The sequence below is a fragment of the Dipodomys merriami genome, unplaced genomic scaffold, assembly GCF_024711535.1.
Source record: "Dipodomys merriami isolate MVZ:Mamm:240054 unplaced genomic scaffold, mDipMer1.0.p SCAF_27, whole genome shotgun sequence".
Lineage (NCBI taxonomy): Eukaryota > Metazoa > Chordata > Mammalia > Rodentia > Heteromyidae > Dipodomys > Dipodomys merriami.
The window spans coordinates 6,756,516-6,775,599 of NW_027204159.1; the positions used below are offsets into that span (position 1 = coordinate 6,756,516).

The 19,084-nt window shown below is 42.6% G+C and overlaps 1 protein-coding gene across 2 annotated transcripts in view; it reads left to right on the forward strand.

Moving 5' to 3' along the window:
* Positions 1-19,084, forward strand: part of Ube2d2 (ubiquitin conjugating enzyme E2 D2) — a 69,264-nt gene that overhangs the window by 19,583 nt on the left and 30,597 nt on the right. The window contains exon 1 of one of the 2 annotated variants that reach the window (XM_070036147.1): positions 10,219-10,284. The exons of the other annotated variant lie outside the window; for it this stretch is intronic. The gene's annotated coding sequence lies outside the window, so the exon portion shown is untranslated. Of the gene's footprint in view, positions 1-10,218; positions 10,285-19,084 lie in introns of those variants that run through there. 2 annotated transcript variants of the gene reach the window in all.

Sequence of the window (19,084 nt, forward strand, 5' to 3'; positions counted from 1 at the left end):
TTCCCAGCCCTCCAAGACTTGTTTTATGTTCTAAACTATGATTTATTTTGGATAAAGTTTTATGAGCTTCTGAAAATGTCTTTTGTAAGCTGCTGGTTGAAGTACTCTGTAGATTTCTGTTAAATCTGTTGATGTGTAGTGGCATTTAATTCTGACATTGGTTGATTTGGGGGTGGTGGTAGGTATGTACTTTTTTTTTTTTGGTGGGTTGTGAGGCTTGAACTCTAGGCCTGGGCATTGTCCCTCAGTTCTTCAGCTCAAGGCAAGCACTCTAATTGAGCCACAGCATTATTTCTGGTTTTCTGGTGGTTTATCGGAGATGAGAGTCTCACTGATTTACCTGCCTGGGCTAGCTTTGAACTGTGATCCTCAGATCTCAGCCTTCTGAGTAGCTAAGATAAAGTACTGAAGTATCTCTTAATAGTGGGGTCTATTAGTGCTTATAAGACCAGAAAAGTTTCGGGTTTTTTTTTTGGGTCCCGTCGTGGGGCCTGAACTCTGGGCCTAGGCACTGTCCTTCAGCTCTTGAGCTCAAGGCTAGTGCTCTACCATTTGAGTCACAGCGCCACTTCCGGGTTTTTTCTTATTGCTTATGTGGTGCTGAGGAATCGAACCCAGGGCCTCAGGCATGCAAGGCAAGCGCTCTACCACTGAGCCAACTTCCCAGCCCCAGAAATGTTTGTTTAAGGAACATATATGTATATATGTTAACAGTTGTTTTCTCTTCATGACTCATTGCCTTTATTAATATAAAATAAGAATCTTGGTCTCTTCTGATGAATTTTAGCTTGAAGTCTGTTTTTATCAGGTATAAGTATGGCTGCTTCTACCTGGTTGCTTGCTTGTTTTTTTATTTATTCATTTATTTATATAAGTGCTGATCCCTGAGCTTTTTTTGCTAAAGGCTAGCACTCTACCACTTGAGCCACAGATCCACTTCAGCTTTTTGCTGGTTAATTATAGATAAAGAGTCCCATGGCTTTTCTGCTCAGACAAGCTTTGAACCCTCTTGAGTAGCTGATTATAGGCAATGAGCCACTAGTGCCTGTCTGAGTCTGTGTGTGTGTGTGTGTGTGTGTGTGTGTGCATGTGTGTGTGTGCATGTGTGTGTGTGCATGCGTGTGTGTGCGTGCGCTTGAATAGATGCCAGCATAGGAGTTTGTACTTGCATCCCTTTGCTTTTTTCTTTCTTGCTTGCTTTCTTTTTTTGGTTGTAGGGCTTGAACTCAGGGCCTGGGTGTTGACCATGAACTCTTTTTATTTCTCAAGGCAAGCACTTTATCACTTTGAGCCACAGTGCCACTTCTAGTTTTGTGGTGGTTAATTGGACATAAGAGTCTCACTGAGCTGGGCACTGGTGGCTCACACTTGTAATTGTAGCTACTCAGGAGGCTGAGATCTGAAGTTCAAAGCCAGCCAGAGCAGGCAAGTCTGTGAAACTCTTGTCTCTAATAAACTACCAGAAAATCAGAAGTGGTAGAGTGCTAGCCTTGAGCTGAAGAGCTGAGGGATAGTGCCTAGGCCCAAAGTTCAAGCCCCATGATGGAAAAAAAAACAACAACAACAATTCACTGACTTTCCTGCCCAGGGATTCAGCTTGTTGAGTAGCTAGGATTACAGGCATGAGCCACTGGTGCTCAGCTTTCCTTAGTTTTTTCACTCAATACCAGTATTCTACCATTTAAGCCATACCTTCATTTCTGGCTTTTTGCTGGTTAATTGGAAATTCAAACTTTCAAACTTCAAACTATGTTTCTCAGGTCTTTCAAACAATAAATCTTGTTTTTTTTCTTCTTTTTTTTTGTTGGTTGTGGGGGCCTTAACTCTGGGCCTGGGTGCTGTCCCTCAGCTCTTCAGCTCTTCAAGGCTAGCTCTACCACTTGAGCCACAGTACCACTTCCAGCTTTTTCTGCTTATATGGTGCTGAGAAAAGGAACCTAGGGCCTCATGCATGCAAGGCAAACACTCTACCAGTGAGCCACCTTCCCATCCCCATTACTTTCTTTTGATTGTTGATTCACTATTACTTAAGTCTTTTGTTACAGGATTGTTAATATTGAAGAAGACTTGGTGCTTTTTCTTTTTTATTAATGTATATAATGATTTCTGTTAGGATTTATGAGTCTAAGGTTGTTCAGTTTCCTGTTTCAGTTGTTGATATTTTTATTAATTTTTTGACTGTTACTTAAAACTGTTAATGGCTAGGTTGATGTGTATTTTCCTATTACTAGACTGGAGGAGTGTATCTCACTTGTGAAATTAATATATACAACATGCTCAAGACACTATGTGGAACTCTTCTCCAATTAAGGCGAAGCAGCTAGGCTATTAAAAACGATTTCAGTTGATAAACTAACATTCTATTTGTGGCAGCCCCGGTGAAGATGAGTCACCACCACTACTGCACCCATATTTTTAGCTGAATACAGAAGCAAAGATACATCCTTGTAGTCCAGAAGCCCATAGGAGATTTGTTTTAGGAAAGAGATAGTGGGATAATGAATACTACTAAATATTTGGTTATATAGAGGAGGAAGGGGTAGGAGCTAAGCTTGATAGAAGAAATTAAGAGAAAGTAGAATGAAGTTATAGACAAAAATAGTGTAGGGATTGGGCTGGTGGTGGTGGTGATTAACAGAATTGAATAAACACACAGAATAAAATAACAGGGGCAAAAAGAAAACAAGAAAAATAGAACTCAGTAACACAAAGAAAAAAAATAAATGATGTTTGAGGAATCTAGTTACATGGAAAGAGTATAGGTACTGAGAGAGGATTAGGGATATGAGAACAGGGATAAAAGGAAATATGGGCAAAAGAACAGTTCTACTTGAGATACTTGTGAGTATAAATGGGGAAGGACTATAAAAAGGAAATGAAATATGTTTTAAAATTGAATATTGAAAGGCAGGTGTTGTGGTACAGATATAAGTCTGGACAAATGGAAGGAAGAAACAGAACTATAAAGTAAATGAACTGGAGTTGGCTTAGGCCTGTAATCCTAGACACTAAGGAAACAGATCTGAAGATCAGGGTTTGAAGCCAGCCTGGGCAGACAAATCCAAAAGACTTTATTTCTAATTAACTAGGAAAAAAATCCAGGCATGAAGGCATGGCTCATGTGGTAGAGCACTAGCATTGATTGAAAAAACCAAACAAGGGCTGGGAAGGTAGCTCAGTGGTAGAGCACTTGCCTTGCATGCATGAGGCCCTGGGTTCAATTCCACAGCACCACATAAGCAAAAAGAAAAAAAGCTGGAAGTGGCCCCGTGGCTCAAGTGGTAGTGTGCTAGCCTTGAGCTGAAGAGCTGAAGGACAATGCCCAGGCCCAGAGTTCAGGCCCCACGACCGGACCCCCCCCCCCAAAAAAAAAAAAAGAAAGAAAGAAAAAGAAAAAAACCAAATAAGCTCAAGACCCTAAATTCAAGCCTGTATGGGAACATAAAATATAAATAAAAGGGGCTAAAGACCTATACTAAAAAAATAAAAGCCTATATCACGGATATAGGAAAAAGAAAAAAAATACTAAAAACTATAGTTACAGGGATAAAAGAAAAGAATCAAAACAAACCAAAGCAGCAATAAAGACATACGAGTTTATATATGTGTATTTGTAGTATGTATTTATTCCTCTATATGTATCAATACTTATATATATACATACTTATTTGAGTGGTGCAGGCAAACCTGAAAATCATGATCTTTAGGGATAGGTGGGAGAATTCTGCCTTCCTCAGGCAGTAGCACCTATAGCCAGGAGTCAGGCTGTGGACTAAAATTTGTTCCCATTCAGAGGTTTGTGGCCACCCTGGTCTCGTGCTGTACAGTTCTGTCCTATTCAGGGAGTGTAGAGCCACAGAAGCTGCCACCTGTTTTAAGAGTTCCAGTTGCCTGTTAGAACTTGTTTACTCAGTGGTCTAGCAGGCAACAGGGGGATTCCCAGGCTCCTTCTTTTGAAGGTGTTGGCTGTCTCCAGTGGTGGCTTCTGTTGGGCATTGAGTCACCACTGTAGTTTTCTGCAAAAATATTAGCCACCAGACTTGTGCCTCTCCCAGCAGGAAATGCTACACTGCCATCACCTATTACAACTAGACTTCCCAAGCTTCTCGCGCGTAAGCTTGACAGTGTTGCTCCTTTACATTTAATTTTTTGTGGGGTTCTGTCAGAAACTTACTGTCATCTTGCCCTTTGTTTTTGTAACCTACCTTGGCCTCAAACTCTAGATCCTTCCTACCTCTTCCTTCTGAGTAGTAGGATTACAGACAAGCACCACCATATCTGGTTCTTGATTTGTTCTTTTTGCATGTGAATATACAGTTGTTCCCAGTACCATTTGTTGAAAAAACTTATTTCATATATTACATTTTTTGGGTATCCTATGAAAACCAATCAATCCTAAATATATAGATTTGAATCCTAAATATATAGGTTTGATTCCTTTATTCCTTAAAATACTGTTTTGGCTCTTTATAGTTATTTGCATTTTCATATAAGTTAGGAATAGCTTCCCTATATCTGTAAGAGTCAGTTAAACCAAGTGCCACTGGTCATGCATGTAATCCTACTCAGGAGATCCTAGGATCAGGGTTTTTTTTTTTTTTTTTTTCTACTTTTTTTTTTGGTCCAGTCGTGGGGCCTGAACTCTGGGCCTGGGCGCTGTCCCTCGGCTCTTCAGCTCAAGGCTAGCACTCTACCACTTGAGCCACAGCGCCACTTCCGGGTTTTTTCTTTTTGCTTATGTGGTGCTGAGGAATCAAACCCAGGGCCTCAGGCATGCAAGGCAAGCGCTCTACCACTGAAGCACCTTCCCAGCCCCTGTTTTGTTTTGTTTTTATTTTTGGGTCTGGTCGTGAGGCCTGAACTCTGGGCCTGGGCACTGTCCCTCAGCTCTTCAGCTCAAGGCTAGCACTCTACCTCTTGAGCCACAGTGCCACTTCCAGCTTTTTTCTTTTTGCTTTAGTGGTGCTGAGGAATCGAACCCAGGGCCTCAGGCATTCAAGGCAAGCGCTCTGCCACTGAGCCACCTTCCCAGCCCCAATATTTTTTTTTTTGGGGGGGGTGTCTGGTCGTGGGGCCTGAACTCTGGGCCTGGGCGCTGTCCCTCAGCTCTTCAGCTCAAGGCTAGCGCTATGCCACTTGAGCCATAGCACCACTTCCAGCTTTTTTTTTCCTGCTTATGTGGTGCTGAAGAGGATTAGGGTTTTAAGCCATCCTGGGCAGGAAAGTTTGTGAGACTATTATCTCCAATTAACCACCAAAAAGCCAGAAGCAGGGCTGTGGCTTAAAATGGAGTAGAGTGCTAGCCTTGAATACAGAAGCTCAGGAACATTCCCTGAGTTCAAGCTCCAGGACTGACAAACAAAAATCAGTTAATAGAATAGTTCAATTTCAGGAGTATTTGGACTTTTGTTGTTATTGTTGGTTGTGGGGCTTGAACTCTGTCTGGGTGCTGTCCCTCAGCTCTTCAGCTCCAGGTTAGCACTCTTATCGCTGGAGCCACAGTGCCACTTCTAGTTTTCTGGTGGTTTATTGGAGTCTCCTGCCTGGGCTGGCTTTGAACCATGATCCTCAGATCTCAGCCTCCTGAGTAGCTAGGATTACAGGCATGAGCCACCAGCACCCAGTGGTGGTGTTTTTTTTCTTTTTGGCTTGGGCTGGCCTCAAACCCTGATTCCCCTTCTAATCGCAAGTAGCTAGTATTAAATCTTGAGCCATTGTGCTTGGTACAAACTATACTTCTTTTTTTTTTTTTTTTTTTTTTTTTGTCGGTCGTGGGGCTTGAACTCTGGGCCTGGGCGCTGTCCCTCAGCTCGTCAGCTCAAGGCGAGCACTCTACCACTTGAGCTACAGCGCCACTTCCGGTTTTCTGGTGGTTTATTGGAGATAGGAGTCTCACGGTCTCTCCTGCCCAGGCTGGCTTTGAACCGCGATCCTCAGATCTCAGCCTCCTGAGTAGCTAGGATTACAGGCGTGAGCCACCAGCGCCCGGCTCAAACTATACTTCTTGATAAGAGGAGGGCATGTATAAGGAGGAAATAAATTATTATTGGTCATCTTTTTAAGATTATATACTGGGAGCTGGGAATGTGGCTTAGTAGTAGAATGCTTGCCTAGCATCCATGAAGCCCTGGGTTTGATTCCTCAGTACCACATAAATAGAGAAAGGCAGAAGTGGTGCTGTGGTTTCAGTGGTAGAGTGCTAGCCTTGAGCAAAAAACTCTCAGGGAAGCCGGGAGCTGGTGGCTCATGCCTGTAATCCTAGCTACTCAGGAGGCTGAGATCTGAGGATCGCGGTTCAAAGCCAGCCCGGGCAGGAGAGACTGTAAGACTCCTAACTCCAATAAACCACCAGAAAACCGGAAGTGGCGCTGTAGCTCAAGTGGTAGAGCGCTCGCCTTGAGCTGAAGAGCTGAGGGACAGCGCCCAGGCCCAGAGTTCAAGCCCCATGACCGACAAAAAAAAAAAAAAAAAAAAAAAAAAAAACTCTCAGGGAAGTGCCCCACCTATCCCATGCATTACATTTTTTGGTTACCCTTATGAAAACCAATCAACCCTAAATATATGGTTCTTGGCTTTTTCTACTGTAGACTGGTACTTGGAGCCACACTTCCCCTTCAGGCTTTTTACTGGTTAATTGAAAATAAGAATCTCATGGATTTTCCTGCCTTGACTAGTTTGAACTGCATTCCTCAGAACTCAGCCTCCTGAATAGCTAGGATTACAGGCATGAGCCACCAGAGCTTGGCTTTTTTTTTTTTTTTTTTTAATTTCTGAAGATATATTTGATACATTAATGGGGCAGGGAAAGAAAGAGTAGCTGGGAAAAGAAAACCTTACAATGTGATTGTTTAGAGAAATACAGCTATTTACTTAGGGATCTGTTCTTTTTTTTTTTGGGTCTGGTCGTGGGGCCTGAACTCTGGGCCTGGGCGCTGTCCCTCAGCTCTTCAGCTCAAGGCTAGCGCTCTACCACTTGAGCCACAGCACCACTTCCGGCTTTTTTTTCTTTTTGCTTATGTGGTGCTGAGGAATCGAACCCTGGGCCTTGAGCATGCAAGGCAAGAGCTCTACCACTGAGCCACCTTCTCAGCCCAGATCTGTTCTTTTTTTGGGGGGGTCCGGTTGTGGGGCCTGAACTCTGGGCCTGGTTGCTGTCCCTCAGCGCTTCAGCTCAAGGCTAGTGCTCTACCACGTGAGCCACAGCACCACTTCTGGCTTTTTTCTTTTTGCTTATGTGGTGCTGAGGAATGGAACCCAGGGCCTCATTCATGCAAGGCAAGCGCTCTACCACTGAGCCACCTTCCCAGCCCAGGGATCTGTTCTTTTAAGGCAGAATAAATATCTAAACTGCTTAGCCTATTGCAGAGAGACAGGAAAAAAGAAAATTAAAAATTGTGACTTAAAATTGAGGCACATAGCTGGGCGTCAGTGGCTCATGCCTGTAATCCTAGCTACTCAGGAGGCTGAGATCTGAGGATCAGGGTTCAAAGCCAGCCCAGGCAAGAAAGTCCATGAGAGACAGTGCCCAGGCTCAGAGTTCAAGCCCCACGACCAAACAAAAAAACCAAAAACCAAAACAAAAAAACAAAACAAAAAATTGAGCCACAGGAAGAATTTCGTACTACTGGCCTTGTTTTTACTGAGACTTTTTACTTTAATAAAACAGTCTGAGAGCACACATATAGTAAGAAACTTGGCATGGTGGGGGTAATCTAGCTACTCAAGAGGAAGAAGCAGGAAAATGAAGATTTCAAGAGCAAAGTAATAGAGATACAATCTGGGGCTGAGGGCGGTGGGGCTGGAGGCTTGCTAAAGTGGTAAGAGGCTCTTAAATCCAACTCCAGTGCCATGGTTCAAAAGTATCAAAAAGGGGCTGGGAAGGTGGCTCAGTGGTAGAGTGCTTACCTCACATTCATGAAGCCCTGGGTTCGATTCCTGAGCACCACATAAGCAGAAAAAGCTGGAAGTGGTGCTGTGGTTCAAGTAGTACAGCGCTAGCCTTGAGCTGAAGAGCTGAGGGACAGTGCCCAGGCCCAGAGTTCAGGCCCCACTACCATTAAAAAAAAAAAAAATATCAAAAAAGCAAGTTGAAGTTGCAGCTTTCAAGTGATAAGAGCACTTGCCTAGCCAACTCAAGGCTTTGGGTTGGATCCCTAGAACTGCAAAGATGAAAAGAAGAAAAGAAACTTTAAGGCTGACTAGAGACTGTACTTTTGGAGGTAGGTGTTGAAGTCATAATATTTGTATATTTCTGTTACCCCACAGAACTGCTGTTCTGCTTGCCTCTGCCTTATTCTTTTTTTTTTTTTTTTTTTTTTTGGTCGGCCGTGGGGCTTGAACTCTGGGCCTGGGCGCTGTCCCTCAGCTCTTCAGTTCAAGGTGAGCGCTCTACCACTTGAGCTACAGCGCCACTTCCGGTTTTCTGGTGGTTTATTGGAGATAGGAGTCTCACAGTCTCTCCTGCCCGGGCTGGCTTTGAACCGGGATCCTCAGATCTCAGCCTCTTGAGTAGCTAGGATTACAGGCATGAGCCACCAGCGCCCGGCTTGCCTTATTCTTTAAAAATGCTGCCAGAATCCTCAAGAAGTACTGTACCATTTCTTGAAGATAAATTGGTTAGATGGTATTATCTGCTTACAAGGTAGAGATGACTAATACTTGGATAGATCAGTTTACCCTGTGTTGAGCATTACATAATGTAAGCATATATTGAAATAATGTGATACCCCCAAAATATATCATTTTGTTTGGTTTTGGTTTTAAAGACAGCATTTCTATATATTCTTTTTGTTGTTGTTGGTCATGGGGCTTGAACTCAGGGCCTGGGTGCTGGTCCCTGAGCTCTTCAGCTCAAAGGAAGCTCTCTACAACTTGAGCCACAGTGCCACTTCCGGTTTTCTGGTGGTTTATGGAAATGAGAGTGTCATGGACATTCCTGCCCAGGCTGGCTTTGAACCTCAATCCTCAGGTTTCAGCCTCTTGAGTAGCTATGATTACAGGTCTGAACCTGTAATCATAGCTATATATATGCTGGGCTCTATATAGTCCTTTTTTTTTTTTTTTTTTTTGGGTCCGGTCGTGGGGCCTGAACTCTGGGCCTGGGCGCTCCCTCAGCTCTTCAGCTCAAGGCTAGCGCTCTACCACTTGAGCCACAGCGCCACTTCTGGCTCTTTTCTTTTTGCTTATGTGGTGCTGAGGAATCAAACCCAGGGCCTCAGGCATGCAAGGCAAACATTCTACCACTGAGCCACCTTCCCAGCCCAAGGGCTCTATATATTCTTAGCCCGGCCTCCAATTTGTAATCTTTCTGCTGGGATTATTAGTGTGCTGTACCATATCCAGATTAAATATATACAATTTTTGTGTCAAAATAAAATATTATTTGCAATGTGTACCATAGCATTTTTTTAATTGACCTTTTTTTTTTTTTTGGTCAGTCCTGGGGCTCTAACTCAGGGACTGGGTACTGTCCCTGAGCTGCTTTTGCTAAGGCTAGCAGTCTACCACTTGAGCCACAGTGCCACTTCCAGCTTTTTGTTTATGTGGTACTGAGGAATCAAACCCAGGGCTTCATGTATGCTAGGCAAGCAGTCTACCACTAACTGACCTATTTTTTTTAAAAAGCAGCTTAGCATAGCTATGCATTATTCAGTTATTCCATTACTTTAACTTTTTTTTGTCTGGTTATAAGACTTGAACTCAGGGTCTGGATGCTGTTCCTGAACTTTTCTTCTCATGGCTAGCTCTCTATGACTTGAGCTACAGCACCACTTCTGGCTTCTTTGCTGCTTAATTGGTGATAAGACTTTCCTGATTGGTTGAGTTTCACACTGATCTGCAGATCTCAGCCTCCTGAGAGTACCTAGGATTACAGGCATGAGCCACCAGTACCCAGAAAAAATTTTCAAAAATTATCTTGAAGTAGTTACACAAATCAGCTTATGAGTGCAATGCATCTTAATCAGTAAAACCCTATGCTTTGTTTTTAATGTCATGAAATACAAAATGGAGTGCCAAATCTTTCCCCAGACCAACTAACAGTTTTGGGTTTTCAATATGGCCCTGTTCCAATCATTGCTGCAGATGACATGGCAGTCTTTCTAGGGTGTGAATTTGATCACAGAAACAAATGCTATTTTTCTTTTCATGATAGTTTAATATTTTCCCACAAGACTTAACTGTGGTGTTTCTGTTATTGTGCAGAAGATACTTGATTAGATGCCATTTCAGATACTTTCAATGTGGACAAAGGGATCGTATTCCTAAACTTACATAAAACATCAGGTAAGGACTTTTTTCCCCAGATACACTTATTTATACTTGTCAATACTATCTAGTGGCTAGATTTGAAGACTGGACTTTTCTGGGAAGATGTTAAGAATCGTTGTCAGTTTTTGCTTTCAGTATTTGTGCAAAAACATACTGTTAAACTTAGATTAATTTTTCCTTCTGATTTTGAGGATTGAACCCTAGGCCTTGAGCATGTTAGGCAAGTTTTCTTTGCTGAACTATGTCTTCCTGGCAGTTACTTTAAAAACTGAATTTCTTTTTAAAAAAATTTTTAATTAGGGGCTGGGAAGGTGGCTCAGTGGTAGAGCGCTTGCCTTACATGCATAAGGCCCTGGGTTCGATTCCCCAGCACCACATAAGCAAAAAGAAAAAAAAGTCGGAAGTGGCGCTGTGGCTCAAGTAGTAGAGCGCTAGCCTTGAGCTGAAGAGCTGAAGGACAGCGCCCAGGCCCAGAGTTCAGGCCCCATGACCGGACCCCCCCCCCCCAAATATTTTTTTAAATTAATTTATTGTTAATGTAAAGGTGATATACTGTGAGGTTACAGTTATATAAATCAGGTGGAATTCTTTTTTTTTTTTTTCTGCCTTTGATTCTTCACAAGACAGTTTGTTGTTGTTGTCTTCTTTTTATTTATTTATTTTTTGGTTGGTCGTGGGGCCTGAACTCGGGGCCTGGGCATTGTCCCTCATCTTTTCATCTCAAGGCTAGTGCTCTACCACTTGAGCCACAGCACGACTTCCAGCTGAGGAAGTGCTGAGGAATCAAACCAAGGGCAAGCATGCAAGGCAGCAAGCACTCTACCATTGAGCTACCTTTCCAGCCCCACAAAACAATTTTATATATTTATAGCTGGTAAAGTTTATTTGTCCTTGTGTATCTATCCTTTAATCTTTTAATTAGTTATTTTTTGGCAGTGCTGGGGTTTGAACCCAAGGTCTTTTGGGTTTTAAGCAAATGTTCTTTTTTTTTTTTTTTTGGATCTGGTCTTGGGGCCTGAACTCTGGGCCTGGGTGCTGTCCCTCAGGTCTTCAGCTCAAGGCTAGCACTCTACCACTTGACCCACAGCACCATTTCCGGCTTTTTTTCCCCTGCTTATGTGGTGTTGAGGAATCGAACTCAGGGACTCATGCATGTAAGGCAAGCGGTCTACCACTGAGTCACCTTCCCAGCCCTAAGCAAATGTTCTATTACTGAACTATGCCCCCAATTCTTTGTGGCTTGTTAGTTTATAGGAGGAATGATGCAACGATGTCAGGTTTATCTATATAGCAACATTTATGAAATGATAGCACATGAAACTATTTAAGTTTCATGAATTTACAGTTCTAGCCTGGCAGTGGTAGTGGTTCATGTCTGTAATCCTAGTTACTCAGGAGTCCAAAGTCTGAGGATCATGGTTCAAAGCCAGCCTGCACAGACATATTTGAGAGACTTTTATCTAGCTAGCAAAAAGCTGAAAGTCAAAGTACGGCTTTAATGTTACAGTGCCAGCCTTGAGCCAAGAAGCTGAGCAAGAGTATAGAATCCTGCATTTAAGCCCTGGTACCAGCCTACACACAAAAAAGAATTTACAGGTCTAGATGAACAGATTTTATATATTTCAGATCATTACAATTTTGTTTTTTTGGGGTGTCATCATGGGGCTTGAACTCAGCTTGGGGGCTGTCCCTGTGCTCTTCAGCTCAAGGTGAGCGCTCTACCACTTGAGCCACAGCACCACTTGCAGTTTTCTAATGGTTTTTATTGGAGATAAAAGTTTCATGGACTTTCCTGCCTGGATTGGCTTTGAACTGCGATCCTCAGATCTTAGCCTCCTGAGTAGCTAGGATTACAGGTGTGAGCCACGGGTGCCTGGCAAATCATTACAATTCTAAAGTTGTGAAGTTAGTTCTTTTGGATGCCATACTTTTAGAGGGTATGTCTGATGCCATTTTACCTCCTTTTGAAATTCTTATCTTGCCACTTTAACATAGAAACACACCAAGACAGTAGCATTCAGGATCTACTACTCCCCATTTATATTATTATTATAAAATAATAGGGATAACAGTTATGTAAGTCAGGTAATGAGTACATTTCTTTTGGACAAAGTCACTCCTCTCCCTTTCCCTCCTAGTTTTACACTCCCATCCCAACACCTCCTCCCATTCCCCCCCCCTTTTTTTTGTGGGGCTTGAACTCAGCCTGGGCGCTGTCCTTTAGTTCCTCAACTCAAGGCTAGAGTTCTACCACTTGAGCCACAGTGCCACTTCTCATTTTCTGGTGTTTAATTGGAGATAAGCATCTCAAGGACATTCCTGCCTGGGCTGGCTTTGAACCAGATCTCAGCCTCCTGAGTAGCTAGGATTACAGGCGTGAGCCACTGGTGCCCGGCTTCCTCCCCCATTTTTTTTGAAGCTTAGGATTTGGTTATTAATATTATAGATGAGTGTAGCAATGAACCAACCCTCTTAAAAGTAAGTTCTTTGGAGTTTTAGTTTTCTCTGTAGCTGCTCTCAAAGAGATCCAGCTGGTAGAAGAGATCTTGTTCAGCCAAATGTCGGGAAGGAAACTTGCAAGCATTCAAATGTTTGGAGCTTAATGAGTGGAGAAATTTTTTTTTTTTTTTTTGTCGGTCATGGGACTTGAACTCTGGGCCTGGGCGCTGTCCCTCAGCTCTTCAGCTAAAGGCAAAGTGCTCTACCACTTGAGCTACAGTGCCACTTCCGGTTTTCTAGTGATTTATTGGAGATAGGAGTCTAACGGTCTTTCCTGCCCGGGCTGGCTTTGAACCGCGATTCTCAGATCTCAGCCTCCTGAGTAGCTAGGATTACAGGCGTGAGCCACCGGCACCCGGCGAGTGGAGAAATATTTTGGCATTAATGTTCCAGCTGTCTATTAGCCCATAGATTCTTCCTTCTACCCGATCATGTACCACATTTGCTCTGGACATAGTAGTAGAGAGCAAAGACTCATGTCCCTGTAACTGACATTAGAGGGAATTTCAGATCCTGCAGAGATCAAGTCAAACCTGACTTGACAACTTAGCCTCTACTGCTTCAGGAATTGATACCAAGGAACAAATCTGTGCCTGTTTTACTTCTGTACTGTACATAATATTGTTTGTATATAAGCATGTTATATATATAATATTTTTGTTTCCCTGCTTACTACAGAGTAGTCTTACTGGAATATATGTGTGATTTTCTTATCCCATCTTTTTCATTTACTAGTTTGGCCATGGTTGCTAAAATTCTAAACATAAGCTTTGTTAGATATGTGATCCTGTGGCTGTGTTATCAGAGAATGAGATTGTTGCTTTCCATAAACCCTACTTCATTGAATGGAAGATGCTATCAACTGAAAGACATACCTTTATTGTACTGAAAGAACACATTGCCAGTTAAGCTGACCTGCCATTGTTTGGAATGACACTGGTGGCTTTTTTTTTTAACCTTTAAAAAAATTCAACAGGGTTACCTTTACATATGACAGGTGATCAGTACATTTCTTGCCTTTGCTTAGTATCATCTCTTCCTTCATTCTCTCTCATTCCCTCCCTCCCATCTCTGCCCATGAGTTGCTTGGTTCACTTTCATCAATGTCTAATGTAGCTGATATACCCTGCTGCTGTACATTTTCACCCATTTTCCACTGACTCTGTGCACTCCCCCACTTTCCCTCATATGTGCCCATGTATATGCCATATATGAGGTAAGGAATACTGAGTCAGGAAGTGGTGCTGTAGCTCACATGGTAGAGAGCTCCCCTTGAGCTGAGCTCAGGGATAGGGCCCAGGCCTAGAGTTAAAGCCCCATGACCACCACCACCAACAACAAAAATATATTGACTTGGGCTGAGAATGTGGCTTAGTAGTAGAGTGCTTGCCTAGCATGTTGAAGCACTGGGTTTGATTCCTCAATATTACATAAACAGGAAAAGCCCAAAGTGGTGCTGTGTTTCAAGTGGTAGAGTGCTAGCCTTGAGCAAAAGAAGCTCCGGAACAGTGCCCAGACCCCCTTGAGTTCAAGCCCAAGGACTGGCCAGAAAAAAAGAGAAATACTAAGGCATCTAAAAATTATAAGACAAATTAAGAAAAGGTCATTTGTTTCCTTATCTTTGGAGTTCATTTCAGTATGTATATTATTTTATATACATATGAAAAGGTACTTGAGTATTACAATTTGGTGGGTGCTTTTCTCCTAAGACTATCTTCTTTTGGCTTTACTGTGTATGGGTGTCTAGGATCCTGTATGCTTTGGCACATTTTGTTGCATTTTATTTTATTTTTTTAATTGCTCATTTTATTTTATTTTTTTTATTTTTATTGTAAAGATACTATACAGAGGGTTACAGTTATATGAGTGAGGTAATGAGTACACTTCCTCTTGAACATTGTTACCCCCTCCATTGTTTTCCCCCTACCATCCCTTCCCTCCCTACCTTCCCCAGGTTCTTTTTTTTTTTTATTGTGATTAAGTGATTACATAATTTCACAGTATTGTGGAATAATGATGCTCATTTAAAGTCACAAGTTCATTCTAACTTTCCTGGAGCAAATTGTCTATCACAGTCTATAACATATAACGGTGTTCACATGTTATACACCATACATGTGATCAGCAGCATGGGGATATTTAGTAGTGGTTCGACCAGATGAGTGGGAGTTCTTTGTTTCTTAAGTCCTGTTAGTTTTGTCATATCACCTAACATTTTGGATTTAGCATCCACTTATCAGGGAGACCATGTACCGTTTGTCTCTTCGCTCTTGGCTTACCTCGCTCAACATGATTCCTTCTAGCTCCATCCATTTCCCTGCAAATGCCATTATTTTGTCATTTCTAATGGCTGCATAATATTCCATTGTGTATAGATACCACAATTTTTGGATCCATTCATCTGTGGTGGGGCATCTGGGTTGTTTCCATATCCTAGCTATTGTGAACAGTGCTGCGATAAACATGGAGGTGCACGTGTCCTTGTATATTGGTTCCTGTTGTTCAGGGTAGATGCCTAGAAGTCATAAGGGAGGTCAATCTTTAGCTTTCTAAGGACCCTCCAGACTGCTTTCCAAAGTGGTTGTATAAGTGTACATTCCCACCAGCAGTGTAATAGGGTTCCTCTTTCTCCACATCCCCTCCAGCATTTGTCGTTGGCTGATTTGTGGATGTGGGACATTCTGACTGGGGTATTTTGTTGCATTTTAAATCTAACATCTGCATATCAGAGAGAACATGAACCATTTGTCTTCTCTCTGATCTTGGTTAACTTTGCTCAACACAGTTCGTTCTAGTTCCATTCATTTCCCTGTGAATGCTGCTATTTCATCCCCCTTTTTTTGTTGTGTTGTTTTGTTTTGTTTTGTTGGTTGTGGGGCTTGAACTCTGGGCCAGGGTGCTATCCCTGACCTCTTCAGCTCAAGGGAAGCACTTTACTACTTGAGCCACAGAGCCACTTCTGGTTTTTCTCGTGGTTTATTGGAGATAAGAGTCTTAGGGACTTAGCCAGGTGCCGGTGGCTCATGCCTGTAATCCTAGCTGCTCATGAGGCTGAGATCTGAGGATTGCAGTTCAAAGCCAGCCCAGGCAGGAAAGTCCGTGAGACTCTTATCTCTAATAAAAACCACTAGAAAACTGGAAGTGGTGCTGTGGTTCAAGCGGTAGAGCGCTTGCTTTGAGCTGAAGAGCGCAAGGACAGCGCCCAAGCCCATAGTTCAAGCCCCACAACTGACAAAAAAAAAAAAAAAGTGTCTTACGGAGTTTCTTGTCCTGGCTGGCTTTGAACCGTGATCCTCAGATCTTAGCCTCCTGAGTAGCTAGGATTACAGGCATGAGCCACCGACTCCCGGCTCATTTTATCCTTTCTAATGGCTATGTTAAATTCCATTGTAGCTGGGTACCAGTGGCTCCTGCCTGTAATCCTAGCTACTCAGGAGGCTGAGATCTGAAGATCAAGGTTCAGAGCCAGCCCAGGTAGGAAAGTCCATGAGACTTTTATCTCCAATTAACCACCAGAAAACTGGAAGTGGGGCTGTGGCTCAAGTGGTAGAGCACTTGCTTTGAGATGAAGAGCTGAGGGACAGCGTCCAGGCCCAGAGTTCAAGTCCTACAACTAACAACAACAAAAATTCCATTGTGTATAGGTACCACATTTTTTTGATATATTTATTGTGGGGCATATGGTTGTTTCCATATCTTGGCTATTGTGAATAGTGCAGCAATGAACATGGATATGCAGGTATCCTAGTTGTATCCTGATTCATGATGTTCAGAGTAGCTGCCTAGGAGTGCTAGGAGTGGTATGGCTGGGTTATAGGGAAAGTCTAGGTTTAGTTTTTGCTTAATTTTTTCAGGAACCTCCAGACTCCCAAAGTGGTTGTATTAGTTTACATTCCCACCAGCAGTGTACTAGGGTTCCTTTTTCTCCACATCCCCACCAGCATTTGTTGTTGTCTGAATTCAGTTTGGTCAGTCTTAACTGGGGTAAGATAGCATCTCAGGGTTGTTTTGATTTGCATTTCCTTTCTGACCACGGATGATGAACATTTTCTCATGTCTGTCTGTCTGTCTGTCTCCATCTCTCCCTCCCTCCCTTCATCTTTCCCTCTCTCCCTCTCTCCCTTCCTCCCCCCTCTTTCTCTTTTTTCTTTCTCTTTCTCTCTCTCTCTCCCTCCCTCCCTTCCCTCCTTCCTTCCTTCCTTCCTTCCTCCCTCCCTCCTTCCCTCCCTCCCTCCCTCCCTCCCTCCCTCCCTCCCTCCCTCCCTCCCTTCCTTCCTTCCTTCTCATGAGGCTTGAACTCTGGGCCTGGGTGTTGTGTCTGCGGCTCTTCAGCTCAAGGCGAGCACTCTACTGCTTGAGCCACAATGCCACTTCCAAGTTTGTTTTTTTTTTACTGGTTTATTGGAGATAAGAGTCTCACTGACTTCCTGCCTAGGCTGGCTTTGAACCAAGATCCTCAGATCTCAGCCTCCTGAGTAGCTAGGATTACAAACGTGGGCCACAGGCATTCAGCTTCCTCATGTATTTCTTTGCCATTTTTACTTCTTCTGAGCAGTTTCTCTTTAGCTCCTTTGCCCATTTGATGATTGGTTTGTTAGATTTCGGGAGAGGTTAGTTTCTTGAGCTCCTTGTATATATTGTCTGATGTATTGCTGGTAAAGATCTTTTCCCAATTAGTTGGTTGTCTTTCTAGTTTGGTAGCTATGTCTTTAGCTGTGCAAAAACTTTTTATTTTAAGGTAGTCCTATTTGTTTAGTTTCTCTCTAATCTATTGTGACCCTGGGCCTCTATTCAGGAAGTTTGCGCCTGTGCCTATTAGTTCGAATATCTCTCCTACTTTGTCTTGCAGTAGTTTCAGTTTTGGGTCTGATGTTGAGGTCTTCAATCCATTTTTAGTTGATGTTAGTGTGTGGTAACAAGCAGGAATCAACTTAGTTATCTGCATGAAGCTGCCCAGTTCTCCCAACCCCAATAGTTAAAGATGCTGTTTATTCCACTGTATGTCTTTGGCTCCTTTGTTGAATATCAGATACTATGTGGTGATTTTATTTCTGGATCTTCTAATCTGTTCCATTGATCTTTGGGTCTATTTTTTGTGCCAATACCAAGCTGGTTTTGTTATTATGACACTATAGTAGAGCTTGAAATCTAGAATTGTGATACCTCCTGCATTGCTTCTTTTGCCTAGAATTGCGTTGGCTATTCTAGGTCTCTTTTGTTCTATATGAATTTTTGGATTGTTTTCTGTTTCAGTAAAGAACATCATTGGGATTTTGATGGGGATTGCATTGCATTGGCCATACTGCTATTTTTACAGTATTGATTCTACCTATCCATGAATATGGAAGATCTTTCCATTTCCTGGTGTCCCCTTTGATTTATTTTTTTAGATTTTTATAGTTTTCACTAAATAGATCCTTTACAACTTTGGTTAGGTTCTTTTTTGGGGGGGCGGGGAGGCTATTGCAAATGGGGTTGTTTTCATGATTTCCCTTTCTGCTTGTACATTGTTAGCATACAGAAAGGCTACTGATTTTTTTTTTTGGGGGGGGGGGAGGTCCGGTCGTGGGGCCTGAACTCTGGGCCTGGGCACTGTCCCTCAGCTCTTCAGCTCAAGGCTAGCGCTCTACCACTTGAGCCACAGCGCCACTTCCGGCTTTTTTCTTTTTTCTTACGTGGTGCTGAGGAATCGAACCCAGGGCCTCATGCATGCAAGGCAAGTGCTCTACCACTGAGCCACCTTCCCAGCCCAAAGGCTACTGATTTTTGTGGGTTAAATTTGTACCCTGCTACTTTGCTGAAGTGGTCTTTGAGTTCTAGGAGTTTGGGAGTGGAGTTTTTTGGGTCCTGCAGGTATAAGATGATATCATCTACAGACAGGGATAGTTTAATTTCTTCTTTCCCTATGTGGGTCCCTTTGATGTACTTCTCTTGCCTCATTGCCCTCGCTAAAGATTCCAGAACTATATTGAAGAAGGATGGAGAGAGTGGTCATTTTTGCTTTGCTTCTGATCTTAGGGGAAATGGTTTCAGTTTTTCCTTGTTTAGTATGATATTGGCTGCTGGTCTGTCATATGACTTACTGTTTTTTTTATTTTTATATCTATTGTAATGTCTGTTGTAAAATTTACAGCATTTCTTTTTTTTTGTTTTTTTATTGTGATTACATAATTTCCCAAATTTCACAGTATTATGGAATAATGATGCTCATTTAAAGTCACAAGCTCATTCTAACTTTCCTGGAGCAAATTGTCTATCACAGTCTATAACATATAACAGTGTACACATATACACCATATATGTGATCAGCAGCATG